Source organism: Triturus cristatus, chromosome 7 (genome assembly GCF_964204655.1).
Source record: "Triturus cristatus chromosome 7, aTriCri1.1, whole genome shotgun sequence".
NCBI classification, from domain to species: domain Eukaryota; kingdom Metazoa; phylum Chordata; class Amphibia; order Caudata; family Salamandridae; genus Triturus; species Triturus cristatus.
Window position 1 is genome coordinate 695422091 of NC_140590.1, and position 27085 is coordinate 695449175.

General features: G+C 45.2%; 1 protein-coding gene across 8 annotated transcripts in view; it reads right to left on the bottom strand.

Moving 5' to 3' along the window:
* SDK2 (sidekick cell adhesion molecule 2) overlaps positions 1-27085 on the bottom strand; it is a 1027095-nt gene that overhangs the window by 411548 nt on the left and 588462 nt on the right. Inside the window, exon 1 of one of the 8 annotated variants that reach the window (XM_085617356.1) lies at positions 20107-20126. The exons of the other annotated variants lie outside the window; for them this stretch is intronic. The gene's annotated coding sequence lies outside the window, so the exon portion shown is untranslated. Of the gene's footprint in view, positions 1-20106; positions 20127-27085 lie in introns of those variants that run through there. 8 annotated transcript variants of the gene reach the window in all.

Below are 27085 nucleotides of genomic sequence, written 5' to 3' on the forward strand. Positions count from 1 at the left end.
TGATCTGCTCCTGACTCTCCTGTAGTGTAAGCACCCATTAAGACTGAGTGGTTAACTGTATCACAACCAGGCAGCTGATAGGTCGAGGAGGAGGACGGCCGGCTGCGTCCCTATCTTCTTGCACTTCTAAGTAATTGCACATCGGAATGCCTCCGGAATGTCTGAAATAGGAGTGTGAACATTTTCTCTGTACAAATGCTGACTTTTCCCCAGCTTTTCTGAAGTTTAATAAAACACAGTTAGGAAAATCCCTTTGAACCCAATTTTAGTGCGAGAGGTTATTGTAGGAAACGTCTGCAAATACTGTTTTTGGAATAACTTTCACCATAGACACAGTTTTGTAAACTTGACAAAACTTTGCAACCTTCGTGTAGTGTGACATTTGTGAAGCTGGATTGAAAAGGTATGTTGGGAAGGAAGCTGTTAAGTGTTGTTGGTTCCTGCTATATTTTTGTCAGGTTGGTTCAATGGGTGGTGGTTTTGGTTTGGATGTGATCTACCATCACAACCACTCCCATTGAGTGGATGCACTGGTAGATGTTTGCTTTTTGGAAAGAGAAATGGCCATATGTGGAATTGACAAGTTATTTTTGTTAGTATTGTTTCATTACTGCGTGCACATGGGTTTCCTAGATCACCACTTAGCTTTAACAGTTCTTTTGGGGTCGCCTTGCATAGCATTACTTTATAGTATCTTTGTTGCCTTCTGCATGCTAGTTTGTGAAAAGGGATGTAGTAGGCTCAACATTTGCATTATATGACCCAATTGGTTGCCCTGAAGTTTTGGTGGTGGACAGTTAGCCACCTAGCTTTAGATTTGTGGTTCGCTGGAAAGTATTCAAAGATAGGCCAGGTCGATTTAATTAGTGATTAAATCCACACAGAAGGAGCGTACAATTATTATGAATTCATCCACAATTGATTATTGAAGTCCATAAATAATCAAAATTCCAATGCAAGCTTCCTTGTCCACTTGTCTTTATTGACACTTGTTCCAAACTCTGTATGCTCCTTCTGTGTGGATTTAATCTTTTGTTAGATGACCTCTGGGCGGTGGATCATCAGAGGTGAGCGGTTTCTTTAAATATCTAGCCAATAAGTGATACACCTAGAATACTCACCGGTGCACACGAGTTCTGTGACCCTCACCGCTCTTTATCGTTGGTTCGATTTAATTAGTGATCCATTGTTCGAACAGACACAGGCAGTCAGAGAGGGATCTCTTGCTGATAAGTGCTGGCAATATGGACATGAGGGTCAGCGAGAGCGCTGTGGAGTGATGTCGACAGTCTTCCATGCGCAAGTGCTCATTGTGAGGGTTACAGCTAGTTAGAGTGACCGAGTGTCCTGGATTTGCTGGGACAGACCCAGTTTTTTACCATCAGTCCCAGCAAATTTTAGTAATTGTATCACACTTTCCTGTTCTCAGAGAAGTTCAACTAAACACTGAGGGAGGCAAGGATTCATGTTTTCCAGAGGAGAATTAGTCAGCAGCCTGTAGCAGTAGGCACTTAGTAAGCACAGGTGATACTGTGTGTATAAGTTGCAAACTGATCGCGGGTGAGTATTTATGCTGGTGATCGCTCTCAACTAAATCATTCTGTGCCCCTCAATCGATGCAAAATTGTAGTCCTACTTCAGTGTTTAAGGCCTGTCCTGATTTTTGGTTTTCAAATCTGGTAACCCAAGTGGCTGGAGACAGTAAGTTGATCCACAGAGGCCCCAAGGAGACCACCACAAGTCGGCCACTGTGAACTGCCTTGAGGAGAGCATCTTGCATCGAGTACGTGGATCCCTGCTTTGGTGACGTCGCTGATGATTTGTTGTGAGATAATAGTTTTAGAGTTGTCTGTGGTGGTATGGGCCACTGTTGTTCTTTTTGGGCTGGCACACCGTTGTATGGTCTTCTAGGACGATGAGGCTCCAAGAGCATGGATTGGCTGGGATTATGCATGCAAGGTGAAAAAAGTATCCAGACACAAGTATAATCCTGCGCCAGAATTCCCCTACAAATGATCTTGTGTGTAAGCTCATGTATTATTGATAAGGCGGAGGCGCTGTAGAAAGAACCCCCTATTTACACCCACTAGTACATGTTCTTTCTCCTAACACAGGAAATCTAGCTGCATCTTAATTTGTGGCACCGAAGTCAAAGCCCATCAGGCTGACAACCAGAGCGGAAAAAAGAGCGAGCTTGCTTTAAATTGAAAATGAATATTATTGTGTAGTCAAATTACATGCGCTGTCTTGTCATCTTTTATCCTGCTGGGTATTGATGCTGTAAGGGTGTCTGGGTTAATTATCAGCAAGCAGCCTCAGCCACAGCGGAGGTGTCGGCTGCATTAGCGCCCTGTCAGGATACCGAGGTTGTTTGTGGGGTTGATTGGCTAATAGGGGACCTGCTGGAGATCCCGCTCAAGAACTGAATTCCCAGAAGAGCTCCCGACCGGCTTTTGATGCCTTTGCTGGTCATCACCGACATGACTAATGTATGAGCTCCAATACACTACTGTCCACCTTGTTAGGATTCATTATTTGTTAGTAGGGTGGTAAGTGATACGCATTCGGGAGGAGAGTAGGCTCACTGCTCCCCAGGTCCGCAAATATGTTTTGATTACGAATGCTAAACACCCTTTATTGCATGTCTGGAAATTAATCCATTAATTACACATTTATTCGTAAGACTTCAATTAAATAAAGTAATCTTTTATTAGATATAAAATCATCTGGAAATTCTGCACAACCGACACGTGTTGTGCATCTTCTGGCACGCCGGTCTGAGGCTTTTTCAGGGTTGTGTTTCTGTTTGTTCCAGAACTTAATTTTTTTAAGCCAACTCATGGGAGAAGACATCCCAGGCAGAGTTTTATTTGTTTTCTCAGATTTAAGAACAACCTATACGCAGAACGTAAAATGTAAGCATCAGCTTTAAAATGAATGCTGGTTACATCCAATTCTAGTCTGATCATCTTAATAGATGACATTTAGGTACTATCGGGGCCTGACTGACCATGGAAGGACCCTTGGTGAGATAGCAAACATTGATGTGTGGTGAACACAAGACATGTTCACCACAAGGATAACCTACTCCAGGCTAGCCTACTCTTAATGAGGCCACCCAGAGGTACTTCATCCAACCAGAGGTCTCATGCAGTAGACGCCAGACACATCTTGGACAAATCAACCTTCAAACCGAATTATAAAAAAAATCTGAAAACTTCTCAGACAGTAATATGCTGTACCACTCACCTGGTCACCGAGAATGCACAAAACTGTCCAGAAACCCATGCTCCACACTGTGCTACAAGGGACAACCAATGGATGAAGCGAGCTATACAAATGTAATGGTAGAACACAATGACCGGGAGACATCTTGCAGCGTAAATCGAACACTACCCCTTTAAGAAAGGCAACAGAGAATATTAAACAGGGCCTGGTCTCCCAGCTACTTTGCAAAATTTAGGAAAATGTCTCAGGATAAGCAGTCTACCAAATCTCTCACCAACCACAATTTAAATCAGGCAGGCCCTCATCTCCTGTGGCGTAATCAGAGATGCAGCTCTTTCTGCCAGTATCGCAATCAAGGACAGATCCTTCCCTCATAAATGCAGGCCATTACTTCACAGGACATTCACGTTACATCGGAAGCATTATATCGTGGACACTTTCTCGAGAGTGCACACTTTTTTTCAGTGGGAGTGCGTTTACTTCACAGATAGGAGAGTAAGTATTGCTTTCAACAACTTATTTAATATATATATATATATATATCATTTATATATGCATATCCATTTTTATATAAATAATTGTATTTACTTATATTTAATTATTTAAAATTATATTACTATCAGTTAACTCAATTAATTTAGTTAAATACATTGCACTAATTCTATTAAATATAATTTAAATTCATATTACCCATCCATGAACTTGCAAAATTCCCTACTACTCCTAAACACTACCCATCCCTAAACGCTAAAAACTCCTTACTACCTCTCAACACAACTCATTCCTGAACCTTAAAAACTCCATACTACACCTAAAAACTGTCCATCCCACAACACTAAAATTTCTAACTACGCCTAATAAATACCCTACACCTATGCACTGCCTATCCGAGTCCTAAAAGCTCATATTACACATTCCTAAGCCCTAAATATACCTTACTACCCCCCTATGTGCTGCCCATCACTGAACCTTAAAAACTCTTTACTACCCCTATGTGCTGAGAGCTATGGACAGACAGCTTATTGATCTTAGCTAATCAGGACCAGACCTGGGACTTCTCTTGGAGTTATAGTGGACTCTCCCCTCACCTCCTCTACAGAGGTTCAGCTTGGACCAGGGCATGTGAACCCTTCACTTGGCCTATATGTTAACCAATGAGCACTAAAGTCTGTCAAGCTTCAACCTACTTCTCTGATGGCAAGGAAACCTTAAATCTGCTTGTCCCCACACCACTGGAAGTCCCTCTCCTAGTTTCCCACAGCCTCCTTGGATTAATATGAGATGGGAATAACATTCCGCTTAGATATCCCCGAGAGGGGGGAAGCTACCTTTACACCGCTGCTCGAACCACGCTGTTCCTTAACAGTGTGGCCCGAACCACGGATGCATCTTTACAATGCATTCCTTTACCACACAACTTATTACAATGACTTGCCTTAAGGAAGGCATTGGTGGATTAATATTGAACTTTAAGTCCAACACTTTCCCTACTGTTGCACAGACTAGAGTTGAAATAGTAAATTATATATTCCAGCTTTAGCGCTTCCCTAACGCATGTCGTTGTAACAACTTGCGTGGTAACAGAATGTGTTGTAAAGACGCATTTTTTGTTCGGACCTTGTTATTAAGGCAGGCGTGATTAATGCCTGCATGGTTCCGACATGCAACCCCGAGAGATGTAGCTGGATATCAAATACAATCATCAAGCCTCCAGTTGTGATTAATGCTATAAAACAAGAAAAAATAAGTGCTTGGTGTCCTCAGGGACTATGTTATCTTTTTCCCAGAAATGGTGGCGCTTATTTTAGGAATGGATGAGGTGTGATCTTGTCACGTGTTCCAGAGTGTGGCGCTTGGAACGATATGGGATCCGGACAAACTAATTTGCTGCCAAATTAATCCCACTTTTTCTAGTTAAATTTTAGTAATGTGAAGTGCACTGCGCAGCGCTCTATGCGTGAAACTGGTAGATTCCAGTGAGGACACGGACGCTTTTAAGCAACAAAGCGGTGGACATGTTGCCATGAGTCACAGATAAAGTGAATAAAAACGAAACGCAAAGCTACTCCCTCTAGGGCAGGTGTCTGCCAGGACAGCGGTGTTGTCTGGGAAGGCTGTTGACCCATATTGGTGAAGGGCAGCGAGCCCTCTCCCACCATGTTCCGTCTTTCATAAAAAATACAGCTGAGTAATGTGTGTATTCCCTTCTTTCGATTAGAATGTCCTCTTTTTATCCCCCCGGCCTTATATCACTCTACCATCCATTGCACAGATGTCTAGATTCTGTAGCGTCTTCTCATAGTGCTAAATGCATCATTTGGGTCGCTAGTCCATGGACTGTCTAGAGCAGTGATACTCAAAGTACGGCACGGAGCTGCATGCGGCCCTCTTGACCTTTACATGTGGCCCCCGGTGAACAGCAGCATGAACTGCTGTTCGGTTGCAGAGCACTAATATTTTGGAAAACATGGTAAATAAAGGGGCAAGCATTTACTAACCTGCAAATAAATGCTTGCACGTTTACTTAACATGTTTTTTGACCTCCTTTCACAATCCCTGACCCACCACGACCCCCTACTGCCACACTGCTGGCATCAGTGCGGCCCTCGGTCGCACTACAGACCGTACTTTGTGGCCCCGGGGCCAATGTTTGTGAGTCGCTATGGTCCTAAGCCTGTCTCCAGCAGTTTGGAGGTGAGGCCTCCAGTATAGGTCTCTGTAACGGAGATGCGGACGACACAACTGCGCCTATGAGCGCTATGGGCCCCGTGCTCCAGGTGAGAATAATTGACGATGTGTCTAGGGTTGCCCTTGCGAAGCATAACCTTTCCTCTAGCCCACACAAGAGCAGAGATTCAGGTGCCTTTGTGATTTACTCCCTTTATAGAGGTAACAGCAAGGAACGAAGGGCCAGGGATTCAATGGAACATATGCCCCCTGCAAGGCTATAATTTAGGCAAACAAAACTTGCTATTTCAACTCCTGTTCTCCCTCTTTTGGCTACAAGTCCTATTTCTGTGCTTTGTGAAAAAATCTGAAGCTGTGGACCAGGTTACATCTGCACCACAATTCTGTATCCATTTCCTGTGACTTCTCAAGATGTAATGAACAGCCAAAGGTCACGTGATGTTATGCTTTGCGGAGGTAAGAAGTCGTTAATGTGTGACTGCATGAGTTAAAATGTGAGAGAGTGGTGTCACTTTTTCTTCCCCGATTAGTCTGGTGAAATAACACAAGTGCAGAGAATGCTTCCCAGAGCAGGACCGAGGGCTTCAGATGAGGCCTCACTAGGGGTGTGTAAGTCAGACACACTAACAACTTCCTGTACTTGTTTCTCTTCTTGATATATCTTTCCGCACACCTTGACACCCATTTACTCATGCTGAAGGCCTTATCATAATGTCTGAAGTCTCACTGACAGCAAGGCGCAAAAATCTTCTCCAGTTGATTACCTTTGGGCCGCATTGCGTGGGTGCGTCCGTGTGTGTGTTGCACTGCTCTCTACGGCCTGGTGATGGCGCACTCCGCTGACGCATAGAGAGCATGAAGAGGTGCATAAACACATAGACGGTCGTACTAGGCTGTTCTCTCTCCAGATCTGTGCACGAGATTAACTCAGCCTATCCCACCGCTGCTACGCGCCACGCCTCCAATGGAACACCTAAGGAAAGCTGTTTCCCCCCATTTACAACGGTCACTGACTCAACCCCCGCTAACCAATCTGTTTCAGTTGGAAACACGGGCAGATACGGTTGAAGGGATGAAAGAGGTAGCCGAGTAGCCGAGTGGATGACGACCAGCCGCCTGAAACTGAACTCGGACAAGACGGAGGTCCTCATCCTGGGCTCCTCACCCTCCGCCTGGGACGACTCCTGGTGGCCTCCCGCCCTGGGCACCGCACCCAAACCGACAGACCATGCACGCAACCTGGGCTTCCTCCTGGACTCCTCCCTCTCCATGACCAGGCAAGTCAACAACGTCTCCTCGGCGTGCTTCAACATCCTACGCATGCTACGGAAGATCTTCTGGTGGATCCCCACCGAGACCAGGAAGACCGTCACCCAGGCCCTCGTCACCAGCCGACTGGACTACGGCAACGCCCTCTACGCCGGTACCACCGCCAAGCTCCAGAAGAGACTCCAGCGGATCCAGAACGCCTCAGCCAGACTCATCCTCGACATCCCACGAACCAGCCACATCTCCGGACATCTGAGAGACCTTCACTGGCTCCCCGTCAACAAGAGAATCACCTTCCGCCTCCTCACCCACGCACACAAAGCCCTACACGACCAAGGCCCGAGCTACCTCAACAGCCGAGTCAACTTCCACGCTCCCAAACGCCACCTCCGATCAGCCAACCACGCCCTCGCCGCCGTCCCCCGCATCCGAAGAGCGACTACAGGAGGAAGGTCCTTCTCCTACCTGGCCGCCAAGACCTGGAACTCCCTCCCTACCGACCTGCGCCTGACCCAAGACCACCTCTCCTTCAGGAAGAAGCTGAAGACCTGGCTGTTCGAGCAGTAGCGGCACCCCCCCCTCCCCCCCCCCCCCAGCGCCTTGAGACCATACGGGTATGTAGCGCGCTTTACAAGTGTCACTGATTGATTGATTGATTGATTCTCAGTGAGGAGAGCCCCCAGGCTCCCTGCAGAGTCTCACTGAGGAAGAGGCGCGGTGAGGGGGGGACCCCTGACAACCGTTAGCCTTCGGTGGACCACAGACATAAACAGAGTCCAGCTCCACGCTTCCTGGGCCCCCGGCCGTTGAAATGCAGCCGCCCTCCGCGGTCACGTGAAACCTCACCTCATGTATACACTGCGGGTCAGGAGTGGGAAAATGCGTCCATATGGAAAAAATGAGGCCTGGGTATATGGAACATTCTCTTCATGTCCGAGAGAGGACGATTGCGTAGCAGGGTGGATAACGGTGGGCAGCGCTAGGGCTCCTTCTAAGCACTTCCCATTTCAAGAGGATAAGTCGACTGAGATAAATGGAGCTAAGTAGTCTAGAAAAAGTTATGACGTGAAAACAGTCTGAAAGTTTGTTCAGCGGGCTGGCCACAATGTGGTATTGTGTCTAATATTTTGGCCCAAATTTCCCATCTACGAGAGGGGTGTCGGGACCCCTCCAGACCATCCTTATGTTCATTTACAACAAAAAATTCACAAAGTAAAGTTCCTGCTGCTCAGCTGCATTGTTCATTTTAACCTACTTTAGTATAAATGGCCTAACCTTCTTTCACTGATTTCCACATGAAGTCTTTTCTCAGTTCAGTCTTATTTCCCCTGATGTTCACGGCTGATATTGCTGCATTTGTTTCACATGCTACCGTTAGCTTGCGGCAGACTTCAGATTTCACATGAAGCTCCTTGTGGCAATTCCTGGAGAACGCAGTAAAGCACAATACGTGCTTTATAATACATGGGATTCTGAAATCCCTGTAGAAAAACCAGTCTCTAATTTCTTTATACTAGGCAACCTGTGATGCACCAGGCCACCTATAATAAAGAAATTATGTAGTAACTTATTGAAGGCTAGTTCTCATTTGAGGTGGTTGGAACTCGCGGAGTTACATAAAAACTCTGCCAGATTCCACGGAGTTCCATGAGTGGAACGGCTGGACTGGGAACAGAAACCGGCCTTGGCAAACAGCCCCCAGGTGGGGTGCTAGTTGGTAGCACCAATCCCGTCTCACCGCTGCCGCTTTTGCTACAGGGGGCCGATGCTGGTAATACCGGTAAAAAAAATGGCCCCCAGGGTCCAGAACCGGCCCCCACCCTGGCGGTCCACAGGGGAAACGCTGGGTGCCCACTACGACCAGCCCAGCCATGATGAGCGGGCAGAATCAGCGCACTACATTGAGTTTTAGCGCCAGGAACTTGTCCATGCCGCAAAATCAGCACGAACAGCACCAAGTGGCACGCCAGAGGGTGCTGCTTCTTTGCTGCCACTCGAGTAAGAGTTTCTACTAGCAAAAGGACGCGACTGCCTGCGACCGCCCACGTTGAGAAAATCTCACTTGTGCTCACCAGCTTAACATTGGTGAGCCACACATGAGAAAGAACTCCTTCATGCGTAAAGCGGAGTGAGCAGAACTCCACGAACTCCGCTAGCAGAGTGGAATTTATCGCCCACCCCTAGTTCTGATGTCACAATGCCTGCTGCTGAAGCCTACAACTGGGGACAAAGGCAGGCAATGTCATGGAGCATACTTAAAGCAACTGTTTAAAGAAGGAAAATGAAACAGTTGCTTTTCTTTCTTTTGCTCCGTTTAAATACCTGTACAGTAACAAGCAGAAAGGAGATATTTATGGCAATATGTTTATTTTTTGCACTCCTCATGTAATTAAACAAAAGTTAGACTCTTCCTTCATGTTTCCACACCTTCTGAGCTACTGCACCATTATTTAAAAACAAAAATGACTTGTATTAAATCGATTCTAGTATCTTTCTGCAACAAATTGCAGCTTTTGTGATGTGTTTAATTTTGCACTAGAGATTCTATTATTATTCTTCATGTTTGGAAACATGCTCTCTTTTTCATACGAAAGAGCTATGCACCAAGGATTTAAGTGGTTTGTGGGAAAGGTGATGGTGTGACAATGTATTATGAGAATACAGTACCCCTGCCATACATGAAAAGGATACCTCAGCGCTTCATAACCTTACAAAAGAACACGACCTATGGCCTTGTCCCTCTGTACGGTCATGAAACTCCTCAGTGCTTGCAACAGCCTTATAATTTATGGCAGGGGGTACTTTATCCCATATATTACAAAAGAGCTATCTGTTATAAAAGCAATTCTACAACCACACCTGCCTGGCTCCAACTGTCTCCCAAAATACACGTAACATTCCAAACCCCACAGAACGATGCACAGGCGTCTTCAAGCTACATTCCATAATTGCACAGAAGACCGAAAACATAACTTAACACGTAAAAGACAGCGGACACCCATATCCTTCTTAAAAACAAAATAAAGAAATAAACAGATAAATAAATATGGCATGAAGAACAAAGTGGTGAACAATAGAACATACTGAGAATGATAAAAGCTACAAAAAGAAAACCTTCAAGAACATCTAGGGTGGGGATACAAACACCACAAAGCACTTTTTCGACTTCAGAAAAGTATGCTTGCCACTCTGCAGACCATCATTAAAACGCTGTCTTGTTCCTCAACAAGGCTCTCATGTGATTTTTTTTTTCTGAGAATGTTTTGACAAATTTGGAATAAAATTCTGTCATGCCCAAAAACAACCTACGGTCTTCACTGGATTGAGGTAGAGGGGCTCTCTTGATGGCATCTAGTAGCTTTTCTTTAGATGTAATAACTTCAGGTCTGATTTCACCAAATAGGTCATGTGCTGCTCTGCATTTGTTTAGTTCTAGTGTTAACCCTCCAATTCCCAAACCTTCCAGTATTTTCGTAATCCTCAAATCATGTTCCTTTCTACTCTGGCCAATAATCAAGATCTCATGCTGAAATCAAACCGCACCAGGCATATCACCAAACAGCTCCCTAAAAAGCCTCTGAAAAACAGTAGTAGCTGACACCAATTCAAAAGGTATACAACAGAACTGGAAACATCCAAACTTAGGGTTGAACGCAGTTAAATGCCGACTTTCTGGGTGTAAGGACATTTGGTGATATGTTGAGGACAGATCTAAGGTGGAAAATCACTTAGCATTTCTGGTGAAGGACATTTCATCAGTCCATGTCAATGGGAACTGATCCACTACAATATTCTCATTAAGAAACTATTGGACTTGGCCCTCTCTGCAGGGTCACCCTCAACATTTTTGACTTCACTCCTTCTGTTTTCTGAACCCGTTTTTGTTGGCTTTTAGGACTCTGTGTACTTTACCACTGTTAACCAGTGCTAAAGTGCTTGTGCTCTCCCCTAAAACCTGGTACAATTGGGTTACACCTGATTGGTACAATTTGTTTACTTTTAAGTCCCTCGTATATGGTACCATGGGTACCCAGGGCCTGTAAATTAAATGTTACTAGTGGACAGCAGCACTCATTGTGGAACCCACTAAATGTAGCCATTTAAAACATGTCTCAAGCCTGCCACGGCAGTCTGTAGTGCAGTTTTAAACTGCCATTTGACCTGGCAAAATAACCCTTTTGCCATGACTAAACCTTCCTTTTTAATACATGTAAATACCCCCAAAGTAGACCCTAAAATAGCCCATAGGTCAGGGTGCATTGTATTTACAAAGCAGGACATGTGATTTTAAGTTTTATATGTCCAGGTAGTTAAAAACTCCTAAATTAGTGTTTCACTACTGTAAGGCCTACCTCTCCCATAGGATAACATTAGGTTACCTTATTACAATTAACAAGTGCTAACTTTTGATTGCAAGTAGGTAGATATGTCATGTTTGGACTCAAATTAATTGTAATTTTAAAAATCCTCTTTAATGGTAAAGTTGGATTTTAGATAACAATTTTGAAAATGCCACTTTTAGAAAGTTAAGAAAACATGACAGAGCCATACATTTGCGCTCGTATTACTGATGCACTGCTGAAAGCGGGAACAACTCCCTCCGGTAAGAAATTTTCATCCTGGTATTCCATAGTACTCTCGTCATCACCATATTCGTTAATCATCCTTTACTAATAGTTTCATTGTAATCTTCACCACAACGGAGACAGGTAAGTTCAATCTGAAGGTTTTATTTAACACTTCTAATACTTGCTGTATGCCATTCTAAGCTTTGTACAACAGTACGTGCAAATTAGCCTCCATATGAGATGAGCACATCTTATAATGTCCCAATGCATTTCGAGCCCGGGGGGCTCTTCGTCAGGGGATTCTGAAACATGAAAAATAAACAGTTTTCACTCTTCTAAATAATAACACCATAAAATCTCAAACTTAAAAAAATATAATGCTATGCATGTAATTTCACAATGTCTAATACATTCACCCATTGTCTTTGTTACTGAGATTCGCGCCTGCTGTTTACAAATGATCACCTGATAGGTCCAAAGCCTCGTGTTCACCTTAACCCGCACGCTAATTCAAACCCATTCCTCTCAATGCCTTTTCTACTTTTAGAAAGTTGGCATTTTCCTGCCCCAGCCATTTAGTGCCTGCGGTCTGTCTCTGGGTCACATGACAGAGTAGCTGACAGCTGAGCTTGTGAATTCCTACTAGACAGCCACACACAACAGAGGGCTTAGGAATGCCTGGATGGGCCGTCTAGGAGTTTCCAGCTACCTTGGCCTGTTAATTGCTCCTCCATTAGTAATGTGTATTGGGCCCAGGCAGAGAATGGTAGGACCTGGGTGTAGCTGGCAGAGGGCCATTCTGCCAGGATGGGACAGGAAAAGCGCTTCCCTGGCCCACTTACTTTAAAAAAGGATTCCTCCAGTACACTCACAAAGGCACTTGACACCAGCCTATTTGTCAACCTAGACATCTTGGAGCCTGGACAGGGGAAGAAAGGAACTTTTCGGAACCAGATGTGGGGGTCAACTAGAAGTTTCCCCCACTTCACAGGGTGGCACCGGGTATAAATATTGGACCTCCTGAGCAACTCATCTGAACACTTCTGGACCTGTGGCTCTTATAGAAGGACTGCCTTGTTTCCTAGAGGACTGCCATGCTGCTTGAGGCCTGCCTTGTGCTTCAAAGGACTGACTTGCTTCTTGCCGCCTGCCCTGCTGTCTGAGGTTGACTGGACGTGCTTCCTTCATCCCAGGCTAACTTGAGTAACTCAAAGAGTCAGTTGGCTGACCTCCTGTTCTGGGGTGCAGGGACACAACAAGCTCCACAGGCCTCTCTGAAACTGCCCAGCTGACCTGCTGCGACTGGCCCTGCCTGGACCTGCAACTGGACCTGCCTGAGCTGCAGCTGCACCTGCCTGGACCTACTTGAGCCCTTCTGGCCTCCCTCTGCTGGAGTGAATCCCTAATCCGCAAGAAGTGCCTGCCCAGGTTCTGGACCCTTGGCAGGCATCAGTTGAGCTCCTGCTGCGAAGCTTTGAACTCAGCACGCCAGACTTTGAAAAGGTAACCTTTTCAGCAGGACTAACCTAGTACCAGTATCCGGCCCACACTCCATCATGGTTAGCCTGAACTTGTGACTTTGTCCGAGTCTAGCGTAACCAGATAACTACAAATAGCGCTATTTGCTTCTTGGAGCAGTTTTTACTTAAACATTTAAAACTGCACATCTCCGGTCTTACTGATTAGCATTTTATTTTTTTTGTCTCATTTTATTTATTACAATTTTCACTATTTTAGTACATTGGTTTAGGGTTTTTCCTATGTTGTGTTTTCACCTTATTACTGATAGTGTGCTGCATAAATACTTAACACAGTGCCTCTAAATTAAGCCTGACTGCTTTTTTCGCAGGATACCAGAGGGTTAAGCATAGGTTAATTTAGTAACTTCTGTGGTTCACCCTGACAAGAATTGTGGTTGTTGCTTGATCAGGGTCCCTCCCAATCATAAACTGAATTTCTTACATAGAACCTAAGGTCAATACCAATCCGACATTTCCCATTGACATGTCTTGTTATGATTAATGGAGAAATAAACTCATATGCCTCCCCCGGTTTATTTAAGCATGACTCTTGCAATTTTTAAAGTTCCTGCTTGACTTCATTTTTCACTATAAAATAAATATTTCTAGATTTTGGGTGAGGAACAAGACTTCAAACTGATTAAAACTCGAAACCCTTTCAATGTACCTTTCTTTTCTGCATAAACCTTGGGGAGCTCACTCAAAGCCCACATTCTGGTAGCTTTACTGTCAAAAGCAACTAAAATTGGTTCAGGACTGTAGGGGTCCAACAAAATATGCAAACGTTTCTAATCCTTCTACCAGTGGTAGCTGCCTCAGAACGGGAGTGGTGAGGTGGGGGAATTAAAAAATTAAGTAAAATAAACATACCTTTCCCGTCGCTACACACCTCTTCTCCGTCCTCTTCTCTCAGCACCTGAAGCACCCAGGCTCTCGGACTCTCCCAGTCAATTACAATGCTGCATGAGATTGGTCCGAGTGGCCCGTTTGGCCGCTCAGGCAGTAGCTGGGAACAAGGGCATGTTCTCCACTGGGCTGTTCAAAACAGCCAGGTGGAGAACATGCTTAGTGCACATGACTGTTTGGCAGGCCCAAGAGGGCCAGCCAAACAGTTATGTGTATTTAGGGAGTGCAAACCACTCCTTGTCCTGCTCTAGTGTAGTCAGCCCTGCCCCGACCTGGCTCTGAGTCCCAAAAGGAACAATAAAATGATAATAAAGTCTTGTTATTATAATTTTCTTTTTTGCACTGATCAAAGAGCAGTGGGGCAACGCTCCTCTGCCTTATCGGAGGAGCTGCCACTGACTTCCACTCAAGAACTGAAGGATCAACCCTGGCAACATACAATTTGTACGTCCCCCTCTTTTCTTGAACTTCAACACAAGCCACCTGTAACCTAGCAATTGGACACAGTCATAAGTATAACTCTCTGGATTGAGTCTGGTTGCTCAAAGCCAGCTTTAATCGTGTGCGCAAAATTTTGTTTCTATACAGGTTGAGCAATAATTGTGTATGATGAAGCAGAATCAGCTGCGACCATGAAACCCAAGCCTGTTTCTCTCATTGTCATTAACCACAGCACCCTAATTTGGTTTGTTATGTGCTGCTTTGAGAACAATACATCGGTCCCCTACCCCCGAAGTAGACAAGTTTCCATAGTCCTTTTGCACTTTCTCCTACCCTGCACACTCACTGATACTCTATCATTATGCCGTATTCAAGACATTTGGCATTTTTAAAGGGCACTTTACAGATCTTGTAGTGTGCTGTGTACTGCCTCAGGATAAGGCGTCTGGCTATCAACTTTGGTAGGAACTGGCGATTGGCCTCCCTTACTCCAGTCCCACCGTTGTTACTTCCCATCAGGAAGTTTGTGAACAGACTCCTATGCTGCTTTGTCACCAGGATACAGAGTCACCTTGGCACAACGTTCAAATAGATGTGCTGAGATTATATCTTTCAAAGAGTCGCCGCCTTCACTCCAGAGCTTTTCATGTATACCCTTGTTCCCCGAATAAAAAGGTTACCTGGTCTCTAATTAGGTCTTCATGCAAAGTTCCAAACCTACAACTTAATGCCATTTTTTAGACTAGAAACATAGTCTTCAAATGTCTCTCTTTCCCCCTGTTTGCTCTGGGGAAAAAAAAATTAGGAGAGAAATGGCCATATAGGTCTACAAGGGCAATAACAAAAACACCAGTATATTTAGCTCCTTTCTCTTTCTTTTGCATATGATTGTACACTCAAAGTCCTCTAGGACCTAAACAATGCATTCACATCTTTTATTTCTGTTTCTGTATAGTGCCTTTGCCTTCCCATGTGGATAATTTAAAACATATTCTTTTCGTTCTACTTAATTCCAGAGATTTGGTTCTCCAGGAGAGGAAGAAATTCTTTATGAGTTACGTTCAAGTTGGAAGAAACAGACATTGCAATCAGGGCCGTTTCTACCATTAGGCAAGACTAGGCAGCCGCCTAGGGCGGCAAAAGGGGGAGGGCGGCAAAAAGCATGAGTTTAGGAATCGATTCAAATCACCTTAAACAGCCTTTGACCTCGAAAGCGCATTGGGTAGCGCGCCTTCGTGACGTCACGTTCGGCGCCACAGCCCAGGGCCGTGCCGCCGGCGCTGCTAAATATGCGCTCTCGACCCGATTGGAGTCGGACCTCTGTTCTCGTGCTCACCTCGCACCCTGTGCTGATCCCAACTCCCAAGGTGCCTGCCCGCAGATAGGTGGGTAAATGTCGATTTTAATTGCTAAGTATTTTTGAGACAGTTGCGTAGGTGTAAGTGTTTGGTTTGTACATTTTCAAAATTAACTAGAGGTTGCCAGTTTTGAAAGTTATCATATTTTGGGTAAAAATATGGATACTGTTTCAGAGCGAGATAAAGATCTGTCCACGGTTCCACAATTAGGTATAATGGCGAACCCTCACCTCCGCCCCCATTTCTTTGGCAAGGTACTACGTCCCAAAAGAAAACACACATCTTCTTGGAATATATCTGTATCTAAGTGTAAAGTCTAGTCTGTTCCATTGTGCGCTGCCTTGAAATGGTATGTTGCACCTGACTGACTCTGTGAAGAGTGTGGCTGTGGGGGAGAGTGTTTTTTTATGCGTGTCTGAGTTAAATACTGTTCTGATTTCAAAACAACAGCACACACAATATGTCTACATATCCTCCCCTGAGCAACATTCCAGCCATTGCCTGACAACTTAGAGGTGCATTCTTTCCCCGTCCCCATGAAATGCCTGGCCTCTCTGCTGAGAGTGTCAGTGAGAGGCCTGGGGCCATTGCTGATGATGTGTAGCTGGACATAGTGAAGCGGGATCAGACGTCTGGCACGCCGCTTGTTGTCATAGATTTTATTTTTTATTATACAGGATCGATAACAGTGGTGAAAAGCTGGTTGCGAGCAGCAACCGTAAGAACACCTGAAGGCCCACAGTAACCAACCACTTCTGGTGATTGCCCACTCTCTTTGCTGCTTAGTCCTGGAGGTTACATAGTTTAATGAATAGTTTCATGGCCAGATGCTGTCAAGAGGATCAGACAAGTACACGTTTGCTGCTGGGGTGAGTGCACCATCTGCGGACTACGGGTGTAAACTTTGGTAGGGCCTACTCAGCCTTTCATCCTTCCAAGGTTAATCCATTGAGTAGAAGAATACCGTTTAGAAACGAAAATGTATGGTATTTCAGCACTCCATGAAATGCTGTTATTATGACCATTTTCAGGTTACATCTAATTGCCAAGTCCTCGAATTTATCCTGGTGGTCGGTATCATATCAGGTAAGAATAGATTTATATGAAAATTAGCTATTGTTGCTCCAAACTGAAATGGAAATTAGTTTTACGGAATTCAACTACTGCTGCCAGAGCACTATATGGGGCAGCGGTCACTACCAACATGGCTGGTTAAAATGCAGCACCACTAATTCAGTCTCTCTCCGAGAACTCATTCACTCTGTTTTTAACCCATTAATGGGGGTTGCAAGGGCACACCCACAGTGAGCCCACTTCCTTTCGTAACTTGCTCACCCAAAATCATATTTAATTGTAACAACACCTAGTCTTACCTTCCATTAATGGCTGCCAAGTGTTCTGTGTGATTGGATGACAATTATGGCTTGTATAGCTTTTGCAACAATTATCTCAAAGCACTTGTATATTAGGAAACATATTGAGTCAACTTGTTCTACTCATTTTATTAGCGCCATATAGGTGAAAGGCTGAGTAAGCCCTGGCCATCTGTGAGCTGACTATCTAGGAAGATGTGCTCACCCCACTGACAAAAAAAAGGGTATTGCCGCAATCTAATATAACCAGTTCATAGTAGTACAGACAACATAAACTATATTTACTCTGGAGTTTGTCATGCCCTACTGATTTTCCTTTAAATATAGTATAAACTCCTTACGTTTGGGTTCTTCGACACACCTCAAGTGTTCAATATTACTCATGTACTGCCCTATTGCTTTATTCCTAAACATTGTCTGGCATATATTTTTCATGTATGCCTGCCGGAGCGGGCCTCGGGTTTCCAGTAATGATGTGACGAGGCCCTCTCCACAGCTATTTAGGGGTTAACATATTCAAAATTCCTGGTCCCCTTCCGTGATTGCATGAATGAATGAATGCATCAGTTGGCGAGTGACTGAATGAGTGAGTTTTTAAGAGAATGAACAAATTAATGATTGTGATTACCAGTCAGTGAGCGCGTGAATTAGAGGTTGAGTGACCGAGATAATGTATTAGTTAGGAGTAGAGGTGGACGAGCCAACAAAATTAACAGGGAGAGCCAGGCCAAGGGTCTGGTTCGGATCTTAGAGGCCATGCACGAGCCAAGCCCTGAAAATATGTGTTTTGCAAATCATACAACAAACCACGTAAAATATGATAAAGTCTCTTCGAAGTTCAAAAAAAGTGCTTTCCTTTCACACGTGGAAGCTTTGATATTAATTAGGCACATTACAGCACTGCATTGAGAAGTACTTATTAAAAGAGATAGTTGTGTACAACTAATAGTCTAATCTCAAATATTCTAAAGTGCTTATAATGCGATAGTGAAGCAAAAAGAGTTTTAGTGAAATTAAATATTTGCCTAAGATCACACAATTTCAGTATGGAAGCCACGATTTATCCAGATTTTCTGGTTTCGCTCTGTACAAATCATCCAGTAAATGGGTATCTTTTTGTCTTTCCTTATGTTAAGGCTTTGTTTTTAGTTTTAACCTGTTAGTGCATTCTTCTGTAGTTTTTAAAATATAGCTCCAACTTGACCCAAAGATATTGAAGCGCTTTACATGCGCACCACTTACATTACACAATTATATCACAAACACATGCATTGTTTATAGGCTTGGGAGATTAAGTGATTTGCCAGAATCACAGGATGATGAGCCGATGTCGACACTCAAACCTGCTTCCCCAGTTCCATAGTCGGCAGCTCTGGCCGTTACATGACATCCCGGTAGAGAGAGGGCAGCCGGAGTCACATGAGAGCTCAATGAGGGGGCGGCATTTTTCAATTCTCGCCTAGGGCGGCAAAACACCTAGAAACGGCCCTGATTGCAATAAGACACAAGGAGACTTGGTAAAAAAAAATTGTAAAATGTCACGGAACACAGAAAAGTAGTTAAATACCGTCATATATTTAGGTTCAGGGAAGTGTGAGTCTGACTCTCCGAACTAAGAAACAGCATGAGTACCACGCCCTCGTGAGTGTACTCAGCTGGTGTGCATTCAACGTCACAGTTCCTCTGACAGGTGGCGCTCACAGGATTACGGCATGCGTTGCTAGGCAACACCTCCCGATGGATGCCGAAAGGAGCATACTAGATGACGTACAACGTACCCATTATGTAGAGCTAGTTAGGGAGAGTGAGGAAAACTGCTGACGCGCACCATTTCATAGTGAGTGCACGAGAATAAAAGGAGCTATGATCCCCGTTACCGCATGAGAGCCCTGAATCAATGATGACTGAACCGACTGGGCCCTTGCGGAAGCCTGGGTCCTGAATCCCCTAACTCCGAAAGGACGCGTCCTGGTGTCTTTTCCCACAGCCCAACTACCTCTCTATCTGACCGCAGGCTGCGTCTCTTGACCAGTGGTTAATTTGTAAAAAAAGATAAGTGCAGGAGCTCTCATCACGAGGCAGCTTGCACCAGTCCATTTCTCCTGGTAGCGCGGCCTAAAACCGAACCAACTTCTAACCATGAAAGTGGGGAGAGGAAATGGCATAATGGCCAGAGCTGGGGAATCCGGGTCGGATCTCGGCTTTGGATCAACATCCTGTGATTCTGGGCAATTCACTTAAACTCCCCTTGCATACCACCAGCTCAAATTTAGCATTTCAACTGTTGGAATTAACCGTCCTGGGAGGGATGTCTTTTCATACAAAGTGGGGGAATGTGTAAGCACTTTGCTGACAACCATGCTATATAATGAAATGCGAGGGATTTTTTAAAAAAAATTGGTGCATTATACAATGAAACCAGGCTACCTTTTTATAGCCACAATCATGTGTACCTGTCCAGCATGTTCGACTATAAAGCAACTAGGCTTATTTTCTTCATATTGAGCCAAACGTGTACAACACATGCCCCAATATATCGTGACTCCACCCGATGCAATCACAATTGCGAGCCTTAAAACATCATCCTGCCAATGATCAGAACCCAAGAAAATGCCCCATATGTGCCGACATGAATCTATTGTTAAACAAGAATTTAACTCCTATTAATCATTCCGCTGAAAGTTAAAAATTTCCACATACACAATCCAGATGTTTCAATTCAATCTAGCGTCCCGCATTGCGTATACGGCCTCACCTGAATCCGTATCAAATGTTGATAATATGGCGTCCTGTCTCACAAGTGGTTTGGGAAAGCAAAAAACCACACCTGTATCGAGTCCGCTTTTATAACCACCTCACGGCCGCCCAATTTAGGCTCAAATTTACCACTGATACAAAGGTGTTGAAAGGATTAAAGGCTTGTCTCCTTGTTCCCGCCTGCCAGCTTTCTTAACTCGAAATGCCTTACTTAAAGGAAAATCAGGTAAGATATTTTGTTGGATTGATATCCTAGCTGCCAGAATACATTGATATTTTAAGGTAGCAAAGATAGACAGTGTATCACGAGCCCCTTTTTGGAAGCCTGCACGGATTTAGCCACTCTGAGCAGGGGAGGATACTTCAAGGGCAGGGGCTGGGCGGGCGCTATCGTGATATAAGTGTGCGGCCGCCGCCGGCTACTGGGCCAGGCAGTGCATCATCAGCATGGAATCTTGTTGAGCCGCCACCGCTGGAGCTACCACCACGCTACCAAAAAACAGCAGTGTTGATTTGGCAATGGCGTGGCTACTGCTAATTAGTAGTACTTACTTACCGTTACTCGCGGTGGTCCGGGATACTGCACTGCTTTTATTAACTGATTAGGCCTGGTCGTGGTGCGTCTGCTGCCTGCCCTCAATCTTTCAACGTCGTCAGGATGACTTGAACGAAGACTCGTGGGGTGTGGCACGCGGGTGTGCTGGGGCGTGGAAATCTTTTCAAAATCTGCACATGCTGCCTGCTGCCGCACAGCCCCTGCCCCCCAGAACCAAAATCCAGGCCAATCAGTGTCCCACCTAGTGGCAACACTTCATTAGAATCTCCTCCTAGCTCAGTCTCACAGCCGCAACACTCTTCACCTGGGGAGACGAGAACAGCACTCTTCGACAAGTCTGGTAGGGAGGTAAATATATAAATATCATCAGTTGAATATGTGACGTGCAGCAGATGTGTGTAGACCCGGCCCCGATAAGTAAGTGCCGGTGCTAAGCACCAACACAAATTAAGCACTGCCCTGGACTCAGCAGTGATGGTGTACCTGGAACACAGGGGGACAAAAGGTCAAAATCCACATGGTGACTTCAGGTTACAGCGGTGTTTCGATGAAAAGAAATTGATTAGGCCAGCCCATTTCCAATACCAACCTCTGCAACAGAAGATATATGCTTGCAGTTGCCGTGAATAATGTCAGCTAAAAAGGAAATAATCTGGCCTTCTCTCTTACCTCCCTATCCATTAGCAGCTCATAACTGGGGCTATGCGGGCCCGATGTGGCATAGCCAAAGAAACAAGAGTGGACTAGACGACAGTATGCACAGTGTCCGCAGTGGGGTGCCTTGCCCTGGTGCAGAGCCTACCAGTGTTTTCTTTTTGAGTCTTATGGTGCAGTGTCCTTCAATCGCCCTAAATAGCTCCTGACAGGTGTGCGCCTCCATCAAATGTTCACAAACAGAAATAGTACATTAGCACCCTCCCTTTGATCCTCCCACGCACCAACAGCACTATCCGCCTCACTGGGCCTTCATGGAGGTCTGCAGAAATCTATAAACCACATTATTGAAAGATTTCACAGGAACTGCTCACGGCAGGTGTGGGGCCTACACCTTCATGTCATTTCCTAATAGGATCCTGGATACCTGACAAATCAGCCTTAACTTCCGGGCAGAGAAAAGGCTTCATGTCTTGCCAGGGGTATCTCTGAAGTAGAAGCAGTTATGTTGTTTAGTATGTGTTAACATTTGCTTCATAGCATGCATCTTCCTGCATGCATAAAGTCACACATAGATTGATGACAACCAAGGTTGCCATGGATTCAGTATGCCGTTGCCATGCATTCTTCACCACTGCTGACTACATTTAGGCCAGGTTTGGAGTTGGGACTACTGACCCAAATACACCAGCCGGTGGGAGACAACGAGGGGGCAGGTACACGTATCCTTACAATAGCTGAACCCACCATGACTTCGCTACAAGCACGTCCACCATAGCTAGGGGCCAGGTGTGCACTTTCGGCTCTGCCCACCACTTTGTGACCACCCATCATCCCTGCCACTGAACATGTTTGCGACTGAGCGCTACACCCTCTCCTCAGGTTTTATTCCCCAGGGGGCACTTTGTTGACGACCTCGAAGGAGCTGCCCTTCCAATGTCATCGCCTGTCCTTGCTCCTTCCACCTTCACATTGATACGAGTAACGTCATCTTTGCATATTAAATCAATTTCAATAGACGGAAATAAATGTAACAACCTCAACTTTTGTTTTGTTGAATATGTACAAAAGAGAAAAGAATCGCAGGCCACGCACATATCAACCGTGCACTTTAAAGATGCAAAACGTTGTTATATATTGAGATGAGCAGAGTTGCTCATGCCCGTTAAGGTTAAACACTCACTGCTGACATCTATGTGTAACTGACAGTGGCTCCGTTTAACTTTTCATCTTTCTACGACCGATAAAGGAGTACCATGAAAATACGACCTGTTGCTGAATACATACACCGCTTCGGAGCTGCTGCTCTGCAGCAGTCAGTGTTATATTATTCATTCATTAGGTTACATGATGCTGCAATGCCCCGGCGGCCGGCCCTGGACTCTTGCATACTATGCCCCGGCCCTGGACGCTCGGATTCTGGCCGCCGAAGGGAAGAGGGTGCGGCGCTAGGGCCGCTCGGACTGACGGCGGCTCCCAGTGATCCGAGGGGCCGCTCTTTCTGATGCGCTCGTCTTTCTTCCTTCTCTTCTCGTCTTGGTTCACTGATGGCTTCCACTCGGCGGGGAAGAGAAGCCGTTCTGTCATTTTCACTTACTTTCGCTGTCTCGCCACCTACTGCCTAATTCAAGGGCGCTGAAAGTCGCCAGGGAAACTTTAACGAAGAGGGAAGGAAGGTGACAGCGTCGCTTCTCGCAGCACTCGCTTTTTCTTTGTCAGTCTCCTTGTCCCTCCATTAATTTCTTCTCCTGCGCACTTTCACCCCATGTAGAGGTCTCTCCCTTTATCCTCTCTCCGTCAGTATTTTTCTTCCCTTCCTTATTGATATTTCGTCTCTATGTATTTACCTTTCCACCTTTGTCTTTATTGTAATTATCTTGTGTCCTCTCATCTCCACGCTGCTTCTTTCCCAGCAGAGCACCGTTCTCTTTTCATGCCCATATTGCTCTTCGTCAGCACTGAGTCTAGTATGTGCCCATGTTTCCAGGTATTCTTTCCCAAAACCTAAAGCCTCACTTACTCCGTCAGTCTTTCACCTTTAGCACTTGCTTGCTGCATAGGGGTCAGTCTCAGAACTTCAAGCACAGTCTCATCCACTGGATGTTTGCTGCGTACAGAAGAGGACAGTCCCACCACTGGGTGTCAGTCTCACGCTCTGGAGTAGGATCTCACTCTCTGCGATACCGTCTCACACCGTGGAGCACTGATTTGCAGCTGGGAGAACAGTCTCCCACATTGGTCGTCAGTCTCACAAGTTGCTACACAATATCACTCATTGGGTGACAGTGGGGTGGCTCAGAGCACATCCTCCCTCTCTGGGGGGCTGGCCTCTCACCTTGGAGCATACACCCGCAAACACACATTTGCTCAAATGGAATCTGCATTCTGCTTCCAAGTCCTTTACAGCATCCTGCAAGACTCCATACCTGAGTCCATTTAGTTTAATCAGTATAAGGCACTCCTGGTATAGTAACGACAATTCACCAAAATGCCTGGGGTAGCGGAAGTGACATCACATGCCCTTTGACCATAGTGACTTCACATGAAGCCGCATCATTTGACCTCAGACTCAGCTGATTTCACAGAAAGTGATGTTCCACAATCATTGACCTTGGTGTCATTAACAAAAGTGACATCATGGAAAATGAGAAAAATAAAACCTACAATATGTGGTATAGAAAAACAACAATAGTATATTAAAGTAGGTAACATTGTGATTTAGTTATCAGCCACATTCACTACGCTGTTGTGTTGATGTTCCAGAGGCTCAATCACAAAACTTCAGCAGAACAGAGCAGGAGAACAGCCATCATAGGGAGAGAACAGCCATCATATGACTAGAGAACATCCATCATAGAGCTAGAGAACAGCCATCATAGGGCTCGAGAACAGCCACCATAGGAATAGAGAACGAACATCCATCATAGGGCTAGAGAACAGCCATCATAGGGCTAGAGAACAGCCATCATACGGCTAGAGAACAGCCATCATAGGGCTGGAGAACAGCCATCATAGGGCTGGAGAACAGCCATCATAGGGCTGGAGAACAGCCATCATAGGACTAGAGAACGAACATCCATCATAGGTCTAGAAAACATCCATCATAGGGCTCGAGAACAGCCATCATAGGCCAAGACAGCAGCCATCATAGGCCAAGACAACAGCCATCATAGGGCTAGAGAACAGCCATCATAAGGCTAGGGAACAGCCATCATAGGGCGAAAGAACAGCCATCATAGGACTAGAGAACATCTATCATAGGACTAGAGAACAGCCATCATAGACCAGGAGAATATCCATCACATCCATCATAGGGCTAGAGAACAGCCATCATAGGACTAGAGAACAGCCATCATAGGACTAGAGAACAGCCATCATAGGACTAGAGAACAGCCATCATAGGACTAGAGAACATCCATCATAGGACTAGAGAACGAACATCCATCATAGGACTAGAGAACATCCATCATAGGGCTAGAGAACATCCATCATAGGGCTAGAGAACATCCATCATAGGGTTAGAGAACATCCATCATAGGGCTAGAGAACATCCATCATAGGGCTAGAGAACATCCATCATAGGGTTAGAGAACATCCATCATAGGGCTAGAGAACAGCCTTCATAGGGCTAGAGAATATCCATCATAGGACTAGAGAACAGCCATCATAGACCAGCTACAGCGATCATTCTCTTAAACATAGGTTCAAATGCTCAGACGCAGACTTATACCCTCGGCTTAGCCATAGTATGTCAGCCATAATTTGCCTATGCAAAACCATAGCAAGCTTAGACATAGCGTTAAAGACCTAAATAGCAGCCTTAGCCGCATCAACGCTCATGATGAGCCCAGCTTGTCATGAGGCACAGTGGAGCTGTGCTCATGACGAGCTGGGCTCGTCATAACCGTCGCGGCACGCCCACGTGCGGTTGATTCCCCACCTGTGTGGGAGAATCAATCAGTGGGCGGAGTTGTGACAAGCTCAGCTCGTCATGATCACAGCTCCACTGTGCCTCATGCCGAGCTGGGCTCGTCACGAGCACAGCGCCACCCCCCCCCGCGCCGCAGGAGAATTATCCCCCGCGTGGAAGGGGTTAAAATGCCCGACAGAATCTCCATGTGTCTTGGCACAACCAGTAGATGCCAGTATGCCTGTGCCGACTCATAATATCATAACCATTATGCAAAGGCTAACCCTGGTTGGATATGTATAAGCCCTCCTTATAAGAGTCAGTATGCACATAGAATGCATCTGCTTAGCCCCAGGAGCAAATACACCCATCAAAAACACAGTCGCTCTACTCACACACAATTTCCAATTCTTTGGTTTTCCTCTAGTAAAAGCTGACTGTATGCACAGGAAATCTGTGGACTTATTCTGGGGAAAGCGTTTTAACGTAATCACTTATCTGTGTAGCATGGACCTACTTTTGAATCCTATTTTTTTTTATTAGTTGATATTTTCAGGATAATCACTTTATTTTATATGGATGTTAAAACTCCACCCCGGAGCGGGCGTTCCTGGACCTGATTTGGACATCCATTACAAACACATATTATCTAAACTTTATATATAGTTAATGTCGCAAACTGAATTGTCTCTTGGAACTATATTATAGCCTTATAGCCCGCCGTAGCGGGCTATACCGGCTGTTAATGGCCCGCTGCAGCGTTAAAGGCCCGAGCCGAAGGCGAGGGACTTTAACAACAGCAGCGGGCCATTAACAGTGGTATAGCCCTGCTACGAAGGGTTATAAGGCTATTAGAACATTCTGCCACTAGAGGGCAGAATGTTCTACCAAAACAAAGCCCTTCAGGGAGCGCGAGGGGATTGAAATCCCCTCAGGCTCCCTGAAGTCTTTGTTCACAGCCAGAGCTGTGAACAAAGACAATCATTGGAATGTTGGAGCTCCGGGCTTATACCGGCCAGTATTAGCCCGGAGCACTCCATTGTCTTCAATGGAGCTGCCAACGTTCTAATGTTCTAATAATAGTTGGTACCCAATAGAACACATTTATAAAACATGTTAAACCTCTGGCACCACCATGTGTGCATGTAAAAATTTCTTGCTGGGAGTACAGCCAGTGCTCTATCACCTTTCTTCATTTCATTAAGGTGGGATGTTCATTAAGTCACGTCCTATCTGGGTGCATTTTCTGGCTACATTTTCTGGCTACATTTCTTCTGGTTGCGAGTACAGGAGACCGTCACCTGTGTGCACCTTGCCTCGTCTGTTAGCGTGTCACTGAGTGGTTTTTTAATATGTGTTTTGCTGAATGTTTGAGGAATGTGCGTTTGTTGGACCTTAAGTTAGAAAATATTTTTATATGCATGTGTTTTAGGAATGGATGCAGGTTGTGTGTCGAGAATATGTGTATGACTGTGACCATCTTAGATCTGAGAACCTAACATGGTCACAGTCATACAAATATTCTTGATACACACAACTTGGGCACACATTCCTAAAACACACACACACACACACAGTCTATAGGTATAACAAACACAATTCTCAAACACGCAGCAAAGCACACACATTAAAAACACTAATTTACTCGCTCACAGTTCCACAGCTATAGCATACTGAATGAGACACGCAAACAACGTCACTGTATCCCTAGGGGTCGCAAGGCACTGCTGGGCGTCACAAGCAGCAGTCTAAGAGTCACACTGCGACCCCTGGCAACCCCTAAATGACGTCAATGCTAGAAACACAGGTCCCTTCCGTAATATACCAAGGATACTCCACCTCACACCAGGGCGTCAT